The following is an 18868-nucleotide window of genomic DNA, read 5'->3' as shown; positions in this document are numbered from 1 at the left end:
GTCCAGCCTGGTCACCAGACAGAGAGGAATGGTCAGGTTTGTTTGTCTGAGGCTAGCGGGGGCGGGGGAGGGCAAGAAAGAGAAGAAGGGAGACCAGAGAAGGAGGGAAATGAACGGCTCCATTTTTGCCACAGAACGGAACTTAAAAGAGAAGACTTGGTAATTTAAAGACTTGGTTCCTACCCAAGAAGTTAAAAAGTAGGGCTACTTGGATGCACACTTTTTTTTTTTTCTCTTTTGCTCAACAGCTATACAAATAAATTTCCTTCTTATTTTCCTTTAGTGATTGGTATTACTATGTATCCTATTTAGGGAGACCTCTCAGCCTCCACCTGTTCTGCCTGCCACTGTTCAGTAGGATGGCAGGGAAAATGACTGGGAAAACTGGTGTTGCACTGTCTCTTCTGTAAATACCTAGAAGTGACGACACTGCACCAGCATGGCATTCTAGGATTCACCCAAAACTCTATGGTCTCTTTTACCATAGAATTTTGAGAGAACCCTAGAGTGCCACGCCAGTGCCCTGATGTCACCAGCTCTTTCCCCCACCCCCTCCTATTTAAGTTCTCATTTTAGGATATTTCCAGAACTTCTGTTGCTTTTCTGTTATATCTTCCATTCTGTTACATATTTTATTTTGTATCTCTCCCTCCAGCTCTTTTTCAAATGCTACTTTATCTGATTTCTTTGTTTCTTTCTTCTGTGTTTTGCTTGCTTTTTTGACGTTACATTTGAAGAACACTGGATGTTTCAAGATAAGAAAATGAACTTGATAGGATCTTTGTAAAGTATGGAAACATTCACCCCTTATAATTGATATAAAAACAAATGAAGAAGATAGATTTCCCACATGTTACAATTATTTTGAACAGTTTCTTTAAAAGGTTAATTCATCAACTGGGAATGTTTTACTCTTTCTCAGAAATTATAGGAACATTTTCCTCAAGTTCTCAAGTGCCCTTAATCAAACATAAAGTGCTTTTGCCGCTCTTCAACTGAGCAATGGAGCTGTTTGGGGGCCATCTCATGAGGCGATTAGTAAGGGAACAAAATGTGTCTATATTATATTTTATTTTAAATATTATCTTTCTGGTATTTTAAACTATAGTGCTTCAGTTGTGAGGGAAGCTTCTTAAGGATCTGCCCGTGTTTGTCACAAGAAAAGCTCTGCTGGGTCCACTGGAACAGACTTGAGAGGAAACATCGGCCGTGACGGCAAGACCTTCTTTAGGCCTGCACAAAACCTTGGGTGTGCCCAAGCCGAGTTTTGGACTGTATTTTTTACTCATCTCTTCCTGACCTTTGGTGATCGGGGCTTTTTGCAAGACATCACAGAAGACTTGGTGATCCCAGAAAGATCATGTTAAAATGCAGACATTTTTAAATGAAGAGGGGGAAAGGAAGGAAACAGCTATTAAAAGGAAAGACCTGAGAATGTATGGAGGATTCAAAAGTCTTCAGCGGCCCTTTTTAAAGGGAAGAAGAAAAGGGCCGATTCCAGACGACTAACCTGAAGGCGCTGCATGCCGCCATGTTCTGGATCGCGACGGGGAAAACGTGAAATATCGCGTTTTCTCGCACGAGTTTGGCGCGATGTCGCGCCAAAGTCGCGCGAGAAAACGTGATATTTCACGTTTTCCCCGTCGCGATCCGGAACATGACGGCATGCAGCGCCTTCAGGTTAGTCGTCTGGAATCGGCCAAGGACAAGGCCACAGGCCAAGAGTGAGTTTGCTACACGCCAGTTCCCAAGGAATGCCTGACTACCCACCCACTTTATGGTTAGTTATTTGGATGGAGTCCTCAGACCCTCCAGGAACTTGGCTCCAATATGGGTTTCAAAATTCTACTAAATTGAAGCACAACACAGGCAAAAAAAATGACTCTGCTGCACCTTTCTCTTTTTAATAAGGCCCAGGAAAGAGGCCTGCTGGATCCCCTGCTATAGCGGGTCCCCCGGCCTCTGCCCCTGCCCCTGCCCCTGCCTCTGCCCCGGCCTCTGCCCTTGCCTCCGTACACCTGGCTGGCTGGAGGAAAAGACTCTGGATAACAGGGCAGGCAAGCCTTAAATCTGTGGGCAAAGCACGCACGCACACTCCCGAGTTGCCAGGAAATGATGTCATATCTGGCACGGCATGGAAGCGATGGGTTGAGCCACAGGCCGATTCCCTGTCGTGACCAGTCACTCCCTGGTGACCCAGGAGCGCACACACTTGCTCCTGTTTTCTTGTTTTTATTGATTTTAAACTGTTCACCGCCCAGAGCCCCTTGGGATGGGCGGTATATAAATTGAAATATAAATATAAATAAATGTGCTTTACACATGCATTGAGTAATTTCCCACTCTCCCACCCTCCCCTTCTGCCAGTTTGTCCCCCAGGTAACCTAGCAACCCTACCAGGAAATTAGGCTTACCTCCCTCTACGATTCAGTGTCCACAGCTAGCAGAAATGGGTGGGCGAGGGGTTACCTAAGTCAGTCCCCATAATGAACACCCTGAACTGGATCCGGAACTCAACTAGGAGCCAATGCGGCTGGCACAGCAATGGATGGATATGTGCCTGAAATGGAGTTCACGTAAGAACACATGATGCTGCATTCTGGACCAGCTAAAAATTCCAGGTGAAGCCCAAGGGCAGCCCTGCATAGAGTGAGTTACAGTAGTCCAACCTGGAGGTGACCAGTGCATGGATGACCAAAGCCAGGTCATGGGACGAGAGATGGGATGCCAGCTGCCTGACCTCCCAAAGATGAAAAAATGCAGATCTGGCAACAGTCATGATCTGGGCCTCCACTGAAAGTGTGGCATCCAGGATTACCCCCAGGCTCTTCACCTTTGACAAAGGCATTAATTGCACTCTGTCAAGAATTGGGAGCTGGATCTCCAAACCCATTGTCCCACAACCCAGATGCAGGACCTTTCGTCTTCAGAGGATTCAACTTCAGGCAACTCTCTCTCAACCATACCACCATGGCATCCAAACCTCTGACCAAGGTCTCTGGTGCAACGTCGACAGACAGAGCTGGGTGTCATCTGCATACTGATGACAACCCAGGCCAAAACCTTAGGAAGGGGGTGCATGTAGATATTAAACAACACCAGGGAAAGAATTACCCCTTAAAGGATGCCACACACCAAAGGACAGCGTGTCGACATCTGTTCCGCAAGTGCCACCCTCTGTCCCTGACCGTGGAGAAAGGAGCTCAGCCACTGCGCGGCTGTCCCATGTATCCCCACAGAAGTGAGGTGGTGGATCAAAAAGTTATAGTCGACCGTGTTGAACGCAGCTGTAAGATCTAACAATAACAGCAGCACTGACTGCCCTGATCCAGGTACCATTGTAGATCATCCATGAGGGGAACCAAAGCTGTCTCTGTCCCATGGCCAGGGCAGAAACCAGACTGGAATGGATCCAGGATAGAAGAATCCTCCAAGAATATTGGGAATACCTCTCAGTTACCTTACCCAGAAACAGAAAGTTTGAAACTGGGCGGTAATTGGCCGGATCAGTAGAATCCAATGTTTTTTTCAATAAGGGCCACACCACTGGCTCTCTCAATGAGTCCGGGAAAGTCCCTGAACTCAAAGACCGATTAATGATGTCAACCCAAGGGACCCGTATCCCGGCACCGCCGGTCTTCACCAGACATGATGGACATGGGTCCAGCACAGGATCTTGTCCACCTCATCCTGTGAGAGTTGCCTGGATTGCCTGGACTCCAAATGGGGGGGGGGGCTCTGCTATTGGCCCAATTCAGAACAGAGATAGGCTCAATGATGGTATTGGACCAAAAGTGCACAATCTGGTTACCAATTACTGCATTTGAATTTTTTGTGAGCAGAGGATGATGTATAACCAGAGTACATGGAAGTCTAAATAAGGAAGAGAAGAAGGATGGGTACCAGGCGTGTTAATGGAGACATAGCAGAATGACTTTGGTGGGATGACTGAATTGGCGGGGGGGGGGGGAGTAGACTAGCTAAGGTTGGTTAAGCAAAGGCCATGGGGAGGTTTGATGGACCTTCCTGGGCTTATGATTGACTTATCAAGGAAGACTGCACTGTGAAGATCTTTGGTTATTTGTCCTGCAAACCTGGGTCGTTGCTTACAGCCATGGTGTGAGATGCTTTGGAGGGTTAAGAAAGGAGCCTTGATTAAAGTCGACTTGGAGTATACAGGCTGTCATACTATTCTCTCCTGAGACTGCCTAGGAGAACACCTGCCTCAGTCAAGAGACCCTGCTTTGATATCTAAACTGAATGTGTTTCCCCACCTTTCTGGCATCTGAAGTCCAGAGGCTCTTGGGGTGCCCCTGATGCAAGAGCCAGTGGTGCACTGAAGGCACCTTGAGGGGCAACAGGGGCAGCCTAAGGACATCCGGCCACCCCAGTATTGGCTAAAAGAGGCAAGGGCAGCAGCTCTTCCTATTCATGGGCCACTTTCCCCTTGCATCCTCCCCACACACTTCACAGGAGCCAGGCTAGAAGGGAATGTGCCCCAGTAGATGCTGTGCAATTCTTGGCAGTAGCATCAGAGTGAAAGTGAGTGGGTATGGGCTGGTACAAAATAGTGGCAAGAAAGGAGCCACAGTGGCACCTCCATCTTCTCCTTTGAAACCCCCAAGAAAGACAGTGTTAGAGAGATGTTACTTTCTCCCCAAGTAGTATCTAGATACAAACAAAATATAACCATACCACTCTGCCAAGGCGTAATTAATGTGATTATCTTCTAAGTTCCTTTGGGCACAAAGCAGCATGAAAAAGCCGTCCTGCCTTCAATTTCTGGCTCCCTGCATTTGCTTCTCTGCCCAGGAGTGACTGTGAGGCAGGCAGAGCGAGCGCACTTCAAGCATCGGGCTGGCGAGCACATGGCGAACCTGCTCCAACGGGGGACGTGATTCTACCTGCTAGGAAGATTCTTCCGTTGGGCTGCAACTGCTCCTTGCAGCCCACCCCTCCCAATGCCAGTCAATGGCAGAAAAGAAGCCCGCACAGCAAGAACTTGATGAGCTTGCAAAGTTAGCAGCGGTTGACAAGGAAGGCCTCACGCACCTGAACGGCCTTTCGGAGCCAACAGCATTTCCACAAGACTTCTTTCAATGCTCTTACCAAACAGTATGTAGCCCTGCATGCTGCTAATGTGTGGAGCAGCTTTTAAATCTCTTCTTATAAGTGGTGATATGTCTGAATTACCGGAGGAGATGAGGAGCACGCAGCCGCCAAAGAATAAAAAACAAAAGACGGGCAGAAATATCGTTTTCTCCATTTAAGAGTTACCACAGTGGCAAAGAACAGGAAGTCATTTATCCCCTCCCCACAAACAGGCCTCTGGTCTTTTTTGGAAGTCCTCCATCCAAGAACTAATCTGGACCAACCTTGCTTAGCTTCCGAGATGAGCTAGCCTAGACATTCCAGGTCACGTTTTTCTCACATTTTCTCACACTGTTTAAACAGCTCACTCTTTTTCTAGGGCTCAGAGTAGTTTACATGGTTCTGTCTGACTCCATTTCCCTCCTTCACAACAACCTTGGAATTCAGGTGTCCCAGATCCTAGCCCACCATCTAGGATTGCCAGACTCCTAATCGTATCATTGGATAGGCGCTAGTATTTGGACAAAATTCCATCGTTAAACCATAGAGATTTGTCTGACTGCTAAAGCATCCCCGGAGACATGCTGAGAACACTTCTGAGAGCAATGGGAGTGACATCAGTGCATTGCCAGTGATGTCATTATGTCGGTGGCAAAGTCCCCCCACCACAAGGCCTCCTTAATAATAATATAATAGCATTCAATTTATATACCACCCTTCAGGATGACTTAACACCCACTCTGAGCGGTTTACAAAGAATGTCATTATTATCCCCACAACAAAACACCCTGTGAGGTGGGTGGGGCTGAGAGAGCTAGAAGCTGTGACTGACCCTAGGTTTCCCAGCTGTCTTCAAGTAGAGGAGTGAGGACTCAAACCTGGTTCTCCAGATTAGAGTCCCGCGCTCTTAACCACTACACCAAACTTGTGCTGTCAATCCTACCTACATTACATCTCTGTATTTTTCTTAAGTAGATATGGGGGGTTGGACTAGATGACCCTAGAGGTACCTTCCAACCCTATGATTCTATGATATGAATTGTACGTTTGTATAGTTCATCTTGTACTTCCATGGTGTCCCATGGACCCTGGACTGTGCCACACATCATGCCAGGCAGAAGGCCTGCAACCTCTTTTAACAGAACATGGACATTGTCCTTTATTTGGCAAAGGGCTTGCACACACAAATAATTCTTCCCTACACAAATGCTAATCTTTTTAAGAATGTAAAAAATTAACAAATCACTGGCCAAATATGAACAACGCTCCACTGAAACCAATGCAGCATTTACTGCCCTTTGTCCATTTAAAATGGCATATTTTAATCTCTACAATAGTGTCATTTCCCCACCTGCTTACAACTCTCTCACACTACTTTCTTGGGAATAAGCCTCACTGGATAGACCTAAGTAGGACTGCTCTTCCAGTTACGCCCTATCTACTGCGATCACTAATGTAACTGTAGCGTTATGCTTGTGAAATGCAAAAAGTTTTAGTCAGATACACTGAGCAGATAGAGATAACCTTTTTGCTCTGAGTGGAATAGCAATCAGAACTACAGATGGGCACGAACAGTAATACGAACAAAAAAAAAGCCACAAACAGCCCAATCTGCTGTTCGCGAACAAGCTGTTCATGAGGCCCCATTCTAAACGAACAGGTGGTCGTTGCAAGCCTCGTTCGTTGCTGTTCGTCAAGCCAGACAGTCTGGCACCTGCAATCAATTCCCTTGGCAACTTAGGCAGGGATTGTCTGAACTGTCTGAACTCCTGCTGTTGCCCTGGAAACCCCAATCTAAGCCCAATTTAGCTTGATAGGCAGGTCTTCCTTTCAAGTGTGGAGCTCCAAATTTGTTACAAGGGAGCAAAGACCAGGGGGGAGGGGGACTCCCAGCTCTGGCTTTGGAGAGGGAGAGACAGTTGCTGTTGACATTTTGATAGAGAGAGTGCACTGGAGCTTGAATTTTCTTTGTGTGTGGTGGGATAGAGATCTACCCCTTCAAGTTCCAGGGCTGCTGCCAGGCTCTGGGCCAAGCTATTATTTATTATGGGTACCTTTCCTGCTACTTGCTCAGGTCAGGTTTCTGGGAGTGGTGCGGTAGGGATCTTGACCAAACTTGGATGATGGCTGGAGGAGAGCCTGCTGGCCCCCACGAACATCCAACCACGAATATGAACAGGTCATGTTCGTAAGTGTTCGTGAGTCCCTGTTCGTGGATGGCAACAAACAACAAATATCATGTTCGGGTTTTTTTCTGTTCGTGCCCATCTCTAATCCAGAACCCTATCCTAAATGGATAACTCCTAGATGAGTACTTGGGCATCTGACACTTAAAATCCACTTCAAATTAAATTCATAAATTAAGGAATATTAAGTATATTTAGATTTAGAGCTGGTATATTGTGCCACTTATATAACAACTTGTAACCATTTCCACATATAGCCACATTCAGGGAAGCATCTGCAATATTTTTATGTGACTTGAGCCAGACAACTTCAGCAATAGCTACTTTCCCCCATTTTACATTCTTACAATACTTGGGGCTTGTTGTTGTCTGAGTGATATAATTTACCTAACAGACCTTTCTATATTGAGGCTTTTCACAATTTAATCAATTTTAGTCAATCTTCTTAAGACATTCATTTTCCTTATGATGTGAACACACACACACAGACATCCTTATTATAGGTGGCTGTTGTGGGTTTTCCGGGCTGTATTGCCGTGGTCTTGGCATTGTAGTTCCTGACGTTTCGCCAGCAGCTGTGGCTGGCATCTTCAGAGGTGTAGCACCAAAAGACAGAGATCTCTCAGTGTCACAGTGTGGAAAAGATGTAGGTCATTTGTATCTACTCAGGAGGGGTGGGGTTGAGCTGAGTCATCCTGTAAGAGTTTCCCAGGGTGTGGAATGCTAATGACGGGAGGCTTCACTGTATCCTGAGGAGGTTCTTTTGCATATGGATTGGTACTTGATGTGCTAATCTTCTCTGCAGGGCTATTGTCGGGGATAGAATGTTTTGTTAGCCTGGTGTTTTTCAGAACTGGAAACCATGCTCTGTTCATTCTTAAGGTTTCTTCTTTCCTGTTGAAGTTTTGCTTATGCTTGTGAATTTCAATGGCTTCCCTGTGCAGTCTGACAAAGTAGTTAGAAGTGTTGTCCAGTATTTTGGTGTCCTGGAATAAGATACTGTGCCCTGTTTGAGTTAGGCTATGTTCAGCAACATAACATTCACAAGCATAAGCAAAACTTCAACAGGAAAGAAGAAACCTTAAGAATGAACAGAGCATGGTTTCCAGTTCTGAAAAACACCAGGCTAACAAAACATTCTATCCCCGACAATAGCCCTGCAGAGAAGATTTGGATTGAATAGAGACTATGAATGGTTATATCATTATCAGAAGTAACTGCCTTTCAGGCATTCCTTTCAGATTCAGCTATGGAGGGGAGGGGTCACGCCCAGTCTGGACTGAGCACTCCAACTCTTTCATGAATTTTGCAACTGATTGCATCTACTTCCCCCTCCCCTCACCACCTATATATATCTAGCCAGTTTCTTCATACCCTCCATGCATCTGACGAAGAGAGCTGTGGTTCTTGAAAGCTTATGTTACAATAAAGTTGGTTAGTTTTAAAGGTGCTACTGGACTCTTTACTATTTCCCATAATATGACACTTTTTATTTGGGGTTGAGTCCTGCACTTTTACTTCTCAGAGATGCCATTGGGAAGAATTTTAAAAAGAGCTGAACACCTTAGCGGGATTTATATGTGCTTAAGTTTAGATGGCTCATGCCCCTCTGGTCTCACACAGGCTGCTCCTAAGGGTCAGTGCATGCTGGATCAATACGTCAGTGCTCAGGTGGTGGCAGCAGTGTTCTCATGGCTGGCCCCTTCATTCCAAAGGCCTTTCTGCACCCCTTTGGCACGCAGATGAGCTGGCAGAAATCTTCAGCGCAGGCAGTGTCTAGCCTTATTCCATTCCATTCCCAAGACTGCTATTGCTAACTAAATGATCATGGTTGTGAAGAATGAAGCAAAATCTATCTTGTGGGAGAGAGATACCAATATTTCTTTTCTGTTACTTTGGAATGTTATTTTGTAAAGACTAAAGTATTGTATCATTATTTCCCAATATTTTTATGAACTGTTTTAATTTCAGCCCTACACTGTTAATTTTGTTCAAGCTCAAGCCTCAAAACATATTTTAGCACCTTGTCAAAATGAGAGACTAAGAGTCTCGATAAAAATGACAGTAAAATAAATGTAAATTTAGATTGCTGTCACAAGTGGCTGCTTGCTTTCGTGAAGATGCTAGGTTGCTATAGAGTTTTCCATAGCAACCTTGCATCTTATTATATAAATAATCCCTTTGGTGTCCTTAAAACCTGCTAAGAAAACAGGATTAAATCTATTCTCATATGTAATGATCCCATATTAAACCTTATCAGGATGAAAAACCCAGAAAACATAATAAAATGTAATCTAGATAATGGCTTTTCTGGCAGTTCAAAGGCATCAAAGCACCACAGGCATTTCAATACAGTTTGCAATGAGCCAGCCATAGTTCCAAAGCCTTTACTAAATACATCTGCTTGAAAGTTCCATTTTCTTCTTTAAAATAAAAGGGTTGGCAACCCTTTTGTTGCAGTGATGAATAAGTATGACAGTGTTCTCTGATATGCTGAAGTCAGGGAGACTTTGCTAGAGGATGCAATAACCTCCAACATTTCACAGCGGCAAATACAGAGGGACCTATAGATGCGTAGGGAGCACTGCCAGACAGCCCAGTGGGGGAAGGACATATATTACACATCCAATTACCAGATTTTTCAATGCACGAAGCAACGTAAAGGATCAAAAAGAATTTTAAGTTTAAGATATGACAACAGCATCTTTTAAGAGATGTCACCAGAAAAAAGGTTTGCTATCTACATTCTACCTTTCACCTGTCAAGGATGTCCAGAGGGGATCCCAGCTAGTCTCCCATTTAACTGCTAATCAGAGAGCCAGACCTGCTTAGCTTCAATGCTGCTGCTATATCTTGTGCCTTAAGACAATACTCTGCAACTGCAACTAAGGTAAACATCTACACAAGGAAGAAACCAAGCAAACTGAAACAGGCAGCTTACAGGCAAATTACAAAATCAGCAGTTTGGTAGCTGCCTCTGGAAACCTCGTCACATTTTCCAGTTCTCGTCACACACACCCTCAAAGAGCACAGCTGTCCTCACCCTTGGACCAACATAAAGCAGTAGCTCGAGATGGAAATACCCTCCCCACGTTGAGCTGCAAGTCATGCCATGCGTCTGCCACTCAAACAGACGGGATCTCTTCCTATACAGATGCCAGCAACCTACGGCATCACCTTCCCCTACTTCACATCCCAGAGGCAAGGGGAGATGGATGCCCTTCCCCTACAGCTTGCTACGATCGTTGCAGGAGTATTCAGTCTAGGGCCTAGGCACTGCAAGGCTTCACTGGAACCAAAGTTCACCCTGGGTTATTAAGTAGTAAACACAAAAAATGCCTTCAGTCACGTGGAGATGGAGATCCACCCCCCCCTGCCCCGAACCAGCTAAAGGCTTCTGTTTTAAGTATACACCAGTCCCAGCATATTTTGCTCTCAGGAATTAAATCTTTTTAGAAGTCTCAGGTACAAAGCATGGTTAACAGGTAGCATGTTGGGGCCAAACGACACAAGAGATTTCAACTTCCCGTCAGCTACAGGACAGCTGCAGGGAACTTACTCGTCCAAGTGCCAAAGGGACCAATTTGGCTCAAAACTGCAGCACAGCTGTGCTAACGACATTGTCCGCTCTACTCTCATATTACTGGATCCAACCCACGAAGTTGTTTTCCAAAAATCAGTAGATTTCCAGCTGCCTGAGAAAAAGTCTGAACTGCCTTCCATCTTTCAACCTCCCTTTCTTGCTTAACTTAAACAACCTCACTGCCTTCCACGTGTTCACAGTTTTCTGACAGTTTTTCAAAATCAGCTGTAGTAAAAAAGCATTTTCAATCTTTCTCACATATTCATGAAAATATTTTAGGAATATAATTTTAGGGTTGGGAGGGAATAATTACATCCATCATCAGTTTTACTTATCAGCCAAAATTCCTGGATAGCTGTACAAATGCACCAACTATGCATATACTCTGTTGACTCTATTCCACATCCTCACAATTAATTTTGGTTAACATTATAAATGTTGTATTGTCGAAGGCTTTCACGGCCGGAGAACGATGGTTGTTGGGGGTTTTCCGGGCTGTATTGCCGTGGTCTTGGCATTGTAGTTCCTGACGTTTCGCCAGCAGCTGTGGCTGGCATCTTCAGAGGTGTAGCACCTCTTTTGGTGCTACACCTCTGAAGATGCCAGCCACAGCTGCTGGCGAAACGTCAGGAACTACAATGCCAAGACCACGGCAATACAGCCCGGAAAACCCCCAACAACCATTATAAATGTTGTTAAGTTTGTGAGAAACAAATGTAACATATTTACTTAGAAATTTCTTTCATATTGGTATAAAGTGAAACACTGCTGAAGCTGAGAGAAAAACTACTTTCCACTCAGTATCCTTAATATTGTTATTCAGCATGTCTTCTCACACAGCTGCAACTACTGGAGAACACCTGCTCGGTATGACCAAGGAAGTCATCGAAGATGCCTCTGCCGACAGAAACAGGGCTAGCCTGGCCCCATAACCAGATAGGCAGCAAAGGGAGTCTAGAACCTGGAACAGAACAGCCTTGGAGAAGAACATGAAACTGTGGAGTAACACAGTTGTATGTAGATTAGAAGAGCCTCATATATTATGGACCAGGTACAGATAACATCTGAAAATGGCAGGAACATCACAGAAGCTGGCAATATTACTCAAGGATAGATGTATTGGTGAGGGCCAGAAATATTCGTATGGATGAGAAACATGTAATCACTAATTTTACATGGCCTTTGTTAAGATAGGAGGTAACAAGAATGAACTATTTTTATATATTTTAGGAAAATGTTTCAAATATAGGGAACCTTGTCTTGTGTTTGAAGTTCTAAGATAGTAAGTGAGCCAAGAATGTGTGCCCCTTTGAAGTGGCAGCTATTGTTAGGAGATGGTTCTGAAACCCTATAAATTCATCTCACAAGCTGATGAGAACAATCCTTGAAAACTTCACCCCAACATTTTCTTTCAGTATGTATGTCGTGAAGGCTGACTATGATCTTTCAGGCTTAAGACATGTTGCCAGCATTCCACTGGTAGGTCCTTTTTGGTTTAAAGTTTCAGGTTTAAAGTTAGTAATTAAATTTTTAGAACCATAAGCTTACAAGAGAGTCCGCTTGGATGGAGGATGTAGTACAACACCCTGTTCCAGAAGACAACATCTTATCCTTCAAAAATCTTGGACAATTGTTGACCAACATGAAAAAAACAAAATCTCAGAAGAATGAAACTGCAATATCCTCTTTGGCAGTACTATACAGCACTGCTGAAGTTTTCTAACAGGAAATTCATGTACATGATATATCACATGGATTTTCTTTATCTCCAATAGCTGTTACTTAACAGGGAACAGGAGCACAGCATGCTTCGTTCCTCATAAAAACATGTCAGCTTACAACAATCAGTTTTCTGCTAGATGTTTAAAAATCAGCTGTTTTATTATCCTGTTCTAGTGTCTGCACAACTCTTTGTTAATTAAATTAAGAGGTCTGAAATTAATTGGGTTTTCTGACTGTTGCTTTATATTTGTTTTTTTCCAATCTTTGGGGGACCGTGAATTAATTTCCAAATATTATACCCAGAATTTCTGAGATATTTTTCAATATCTCCTTCACCCTATGTTCCCCAGAGGACCCTTTGTTCGGTCGATCAATATCTTGTGGTGGTCCCTGGCCCTGAGCCCGCTCACGAGGAGGGTGGGCTACAAATGCAATACATTAAATTAAATTAATCAACATAAATGCACTTAGACTTTCAATTATTCTTTGTGCATCTGTGATGCTCTCCTGGCACATTTCCCACAATCCTTATTTTCAATCACTGGTGCCACTTTCCATTTTTTTTGCAATACAAAAATAGTGAATTAAACAGCTACCATTTTCAACCTCTGCCAGTATCTCTCATTCTGAATTGAGAAATAATCCTACGATATCTGTCTTCCACTGTGACACTGAGAGATCTCTGAGAGACCTCTGAAGATGCCAGCCACAGCTGCTGGTGAACCATCAGGAACTACAATGCTAAGACCACGGCTATACAGCCCAGAAAATCCACAACAGCCATAGTTCTCCAACCATGAAAGCCTTCGACAATATATTTGTTTGTCTTTGTTTCTAACTTCTGCTTTTGCTTGTATTTTTAATTGCCCCAATATATTCACGTTATATATCTAATACTCATCTTTGATCCTTCACAGCTTGTTTTTTTCCTTGTACCTACAGTACAAGTTCCTTCAAAAATCTCTTCCCTCTGTCATCTCCTTTTTGATTTTGCTCAAAGGCCAAATGAGTCTATTCTCTCTTTACCCTTTATTTTCTGATGATCTCAAAATCTAGTTGTCCACTCAAAGCGCCTTCTTCCTTCAGTTTCTTCATCAGTTTTTTCCCTTGGAGCAGAACCAAATTGGAAACAAAGCTTTAGCTGCTTCCTCTGAAAGAATCTGTTCCTCTAAGGATATTTGTGTGTGTTATTTGCCGTCAAGACACCTCCAACCTATGGCAACCCTATGAACAAAAGACCTCTAAAGCATCCTGTCATTTACAGACTTGCTCAGATCTTGCAAACTGGAGGACTTTTATTGAGTCAAGCCATCTCGTTTTAGGCCTTCCTCTTTTCCTGCTGCCTTCCACTTTTCCTAGAACTATTGACTTTTCCAGATAATTTTGTCTTCTCTTGATGTGACTAAAGTACGATAGCCTCAAGTTTTGTCATTTTAGCATCTAGAGAGAGTTCAGGCTTGATTTGATCTAGGGCCCACTTCTTCTTCTTCTTCTTCTTCTTCTTCTTCTTCTTCTTCTTCTTCTTCTTCTTCTTCTTCTTCTTCTTTCAGCACCACATTCCAACGAATTATATGATTTATAATTGAGAAAGACGCTCACAACAGATCTGTTCAGTTTTGAAACCATATTTGTGTTTAAGTGCACATCAGATACCTTTGAGAGAGCCAGTATGGTGTAGGTTCGAGAGTCAGACTAGGATCCTGGAGACCCAGGTTCAAATCCCCACTTGGCCATGGGATTGTACTGGGTGACTTCGGGCCAACCACAGTCTCTCTTAGCCTAATCTACCTCACAGGGTTGTTGTGAGGATAATATGGAGAGGAGAATGAAATTGCTTTGTGCCCCATTGGAGAGAAAGATGGGATATAAATGAAGCAAAAACATGAATAAATAAATATGATAGCTTCAGAAAGGGTGCAGAGCAGGTTTATTACTATCTGCAGGTTTCTTTGAAAATGTCTCTGGATAAAACATGGATGGAGAACATCCATGTATCACCACTCAGAATGGTGTGGAATTCAAGGAGTCACTCCAGAAGTTGTTGCCAGGCTTCAAATCTGTGACGACGGTACATATGGAAGATGGCTCACTGAGTTCTGGCTAAAGATGATGTTTGTTACAGGAAAAAGTCACGAACAAAGCATACAACTGATGGGTTTTTTCACATTCAGTTAAAGGGTAGCTGTATTCTTGCTTTCTACTTATCTCTCGATAGAGGTAACAATGAATTTATGAAATCTGGATAGCTTAGATTCCGGAAGAAAGAAAAGATAGATACGCAAAGAAATGTCAACTTTGTCAATAGGGTTAGCATCTACATCAAAGAAGCCATTGTACATGGATGGAATGAGAAATATCTACACCACAATTAAAGAGAAAGTGCCACATTCAATGAAATTCCAGAATTAGCCGTGTTAAGTCTGTAGTTGCAAAATAGTGAAGAGTCCAGTAGCACCTTTTAAGACTAACCAATTTTATTGTGGCATAAGCTTCCAAGAACCACAGCTCTCTTCGTCAGATGCATTGTCAGATGCATCTATACAAAAGACACAGATGTATCTGACGAAGAGAGCTGTGGTTCTCGAGCACTTATGCTACAATAAAGTTGGTTAGTCTTAAAGGTGCTACTGGACTCTTTACTATAATGAAATTCTATGAACTGTTCAAAAACGAAGACAATAAAATGGGAATACAGCAACTTCTTGCCGATGAATTTAGGAAGTAAAGAAGAATCCATGCACACATTTCCTTTATTGTGTGCAAAAGAGTTTCTGAGGTAATAATATATTTGTCCAATGACTTTTCCTTAATCAGAGACATAAGTTTATCCATCTCAGCGTAGTCCATCATCTTCTCCAGCCATTCTTCTATTGTAGGTTAAGTTGTAGATTTCCATTTTTGAGCATATAACATTCTTGCTGCTGTTGTTACAGATAGAAAAAGCATACTAGGGCCGTTTCCACACTGTCAGGTTCAGTGGGTATATGAGCTGTACTGTCTCCATTTTCTAATGCTTCTAGTGTTTCAGTGCTTTCCCCACAGGTGCACAAGTTCCCAAGCAGACTTCTCACCGAACGAGATTGTTTTGTCTAACAACGTTCCATCCCAGATTGGCCTTGACAGAATCCAGCTTCCCAAGACTGAAAGATGTTGTTTTGAGAACTGTGGGGGGAGGCTGGCTCAGCTGGGAACTGTTACTTTGTACCTCATGCTTTGCTCTTCATTGGTAACAATGCTCTTGTACCATCCTGGATCTCTTATTCAGGACAGTGGACTATAATGGGTCATTTCTACAGTAAAGTTTCCTTATTCAAACAATGGACTCTTGTTTGCTTGTAGAGGAGAACCTGTAGGAAGGATATTATTTAGCCACAGTCTGACATTTTGTTACCAATCATGTCTCAGTCGGGCCCAGCGGAATCCAAAGCAGTCCCAGACAGGGATCCTTTGTTTGATCCGTATGCGTCTCCCGACAATCCACAAGTGCAACCCCAAGAACTTAAAACACCTGCACCAGCAGGGAACGGAGCTTCAACTACTACCCCGCCTCTCATCGATCTCGGCAGTGGGGAGGAAAAGCCGACGGCCTCCAAGCCGACGGCCACCACCATCCCCTTGTTCTCGTTACCTACACCTTCGGAGTGGGGACCCAGACCCCGAGAAACGAGAGAGCGCAGGACCAGTGGGGTGCACCAGCGATTACCCATGGACGGGCGTCGAAGCCTAGAGACAGTCCCTGAATTGGACAGTAGCCAACCATGGCTGTTTTGGAATAGGACGACCGAGCAAACAGAATGGGACACGTCCCGCCGCGGCATCCTAAGTTGGGATTATTCGGAACTCACTCCGTGGTCGGAGCAACCAGAGGTTTCCGAACAAAGTTGGGTGCAGATGCAAAATCGCACCCTTGCGGTGGATTCCGGCATTTCGGCAGTTACGGGACTAGCCAAAGGAATTCTAGCAGCGAGATCGCAAGGTGATCAGGGAGACCCTCCACCTTGGGGGCCAATTTCCCCGGTGGTAGCAGTCGCAGGGGGCTCCACGACGGACCAACCGGGTCCCAGTAGAATTCAATTGCTGGAAGCTAGGTTGGTCGATATGGAAGAAAGCCTAGCTCATGCCATACATCTACTCTCATTGATGGTGGCGGGAGAGAGACCATCACCAGAAGAGATGGCTATACAAATAGCCACCCTACAAAGCGTAATTTCCAATCCGAGGGAACCTGCCCCGTTGCAGCCGCCGCCCTCGAATAACCCAGGGAAGGAAGATGAAGAGGGGTCCTGCACCACTAGCCAGTGCCCTGACGAGCCTTCCGAATCGGAAGAAGAGGGAGAACCCTGCCCTGGAGAGACGGGAGAGACTCCAACGGAAACCCCTAGACCGGACGAGGTTCCGCATTCCGGGGATACTCCACTGGAAGTTCCAGGAGGGGGTGGAGAGGAACCAACCCGCCCGACAGAGTCGCCGGTGATACCCCCTCCAACTTCCCCTATAACGGTCCGGCCGGACCAGTTAGAAGAGCCTCCAGCTCCCCCAAGGGAGGGAACGCCACACCAAACTCCAGTAATCATCCCCATACAACAAATCCCAGGGGAGGACCAACCAGTGCAGGTCGTACCACGAGAACAACCTCCAGGTCCCAGATCAACGACGCCGGGAGGGGCAAGCCCGCGCGGCCCAGCACCCATCAGGCCTTCGCCGCAGCGGCCCCTCCCGCTTTGACCACAGCAAATAACACTACAGCAGCCGGTAAGATTACCTCCAACGCAACTGGTATTACCACCTCCCGATCAACCACTACGGCCTATGCCACTTCGACCCCACCGACCCGCACCGCAGCGACCAATCATGGCCCAACCTGTTCGGCCACCTCCAGCCCAACCGTTAGGGCCAGCACAACCGGTGCTGCCGCCGCCAGCACAACCGGTGCTGCCGCCGCCAGCCCAACTGGTGATACCGCCACCAGCACAACCGGTGCTGCCGCCGCCGGCCCAACCGCTGCCAACACCACCCGCTCAGCCGGTGATACCACCACCAGCCCAACTGGTAAGGCCCCCTCCGATACACCCCGTCCCGTATCTACCACCGCAGCCGGGGGCCCCCGGGCAACCATTACTGCCGCAACAGCCATGGCCCCAACAGCCTCCTCCCGCGCCGCCGGCGCCACTAACTATTCCAATGGACTATTACCCCGCACCAGCCCCAAGGCAAGACCTTCCAATGGGCTGGGTGAAACTGGAAGCTACTTTTGACGGAGATCCCTCGAAACTGGGATTTTTCCTGGTACAAGTAGTACAGTTCTTCAACCGATGGGGACTTCTTTTTGGGAGTGAGGCCAGCCAGATTGAACATCTCGGTTCACGATTACAAGGCAAAGCGGCAGACTGGTATGTAGGACTATACAATATTGGGGCCCCAGAACTCAATACCTTACAAGGGTTGGTGGATGCTATCCGGGCACAATACGAAGACCCCTTAGAAGAAACCAGAGCCCGAACAGAATTGCAAGCTATTAGACAAGGCAGCATGTCGGCGAGAGACTATGTTACAAAGTTCCGACAGCTAGCCGCTAAATGCCCTAGATGTGAAGAATCCACTAAAATAATTCTGTTCAAACAAGGGCTGAACCCGAGACTTCTGGATAGAGCCCTCATGCAAGATAATCCTCCTACTCTGTTGGGATGGATTCAACTCACATGTGAAGTTGAAAATCGCATATTGGAAGTCCGTTTAGTTGAACAACAACAACAAACGGGACAAAAACGCTCCTTAACTTTGCAGAAGGGAGGACAAGGTGCTGGATACGCTACCCGCGGAGCGAGGGATGCTAGATGGCAACAGGGTTTGTGTTTGCAATGCGGGCAAGCCGGCCACTTTGCGGCACAATGCCCATATCGGCCTGTGCAAAGACCTCCGCTCCAACTACGGCGTCCAACCCCTCCTCCATTCCCCACGTTGCAACGCCCAACACCAGCTCCCAGATCGGGTAGAGGCCGCGGCATCTCCCAGCGACCTGCCCCAGACAGGGGATTGGAGGCAGAAGAACTTATGGAATACGACCCCGCTACCCCAAATGTAGAGGGGAATCCAGAAAGCCCCCAGTCGGGAAACGAAATGGATCTGTCGTAAAAGGGCCCAAACGACAGATCCACCCCCGACCCGTCCCAACCAGGGACCGGCCGCATGGGTCCATATTATTCATGCCAGTGACTTTGCTAAACCCCGAAAGAAAGATGCACATCCGTGTACAAGCCCTCATTGACTCAGGCTGTTCAAGAGACAT

At 45.5% G+C, this 18868-nt stretch overlaps 1 protein-coding gene across 4 annotated transcripts in view; it reads right to left on the bottom strand.

Moving 5' to 3' along the window:
• ENOX1 (ecto-NOX disulfide-thiol exchanger 1) overlaps positions 1-18868 on the bottom strand; it is a 281697-nt gene that overhangs the window by 76274 nt on the left and 186555 nt on the right. The window lies entirely within an intron of this gene.

The sequence above is a fragment of the Eublepharis macularius genome, chromosome 3 (assembly GCF_028583425.1).
Source record: "Eublepharis macularius isolate TG4126 chromosome 3, MPM_Emac_v1.0, whole genome shotgun sequence".
Taxonomy (NCBI): domain Eukaryota; kingdom Metazoa; phylum Chordata; class Lepidosauria; order Squamata; family Eublepharidae; genus Eublepharis; species Eublepharis macularius.
The sequence above is the reverse complement of the archived record's forward strand: the minus strand, read 5'-3'. Positions and strand labels throughout refer to the sequence as shown.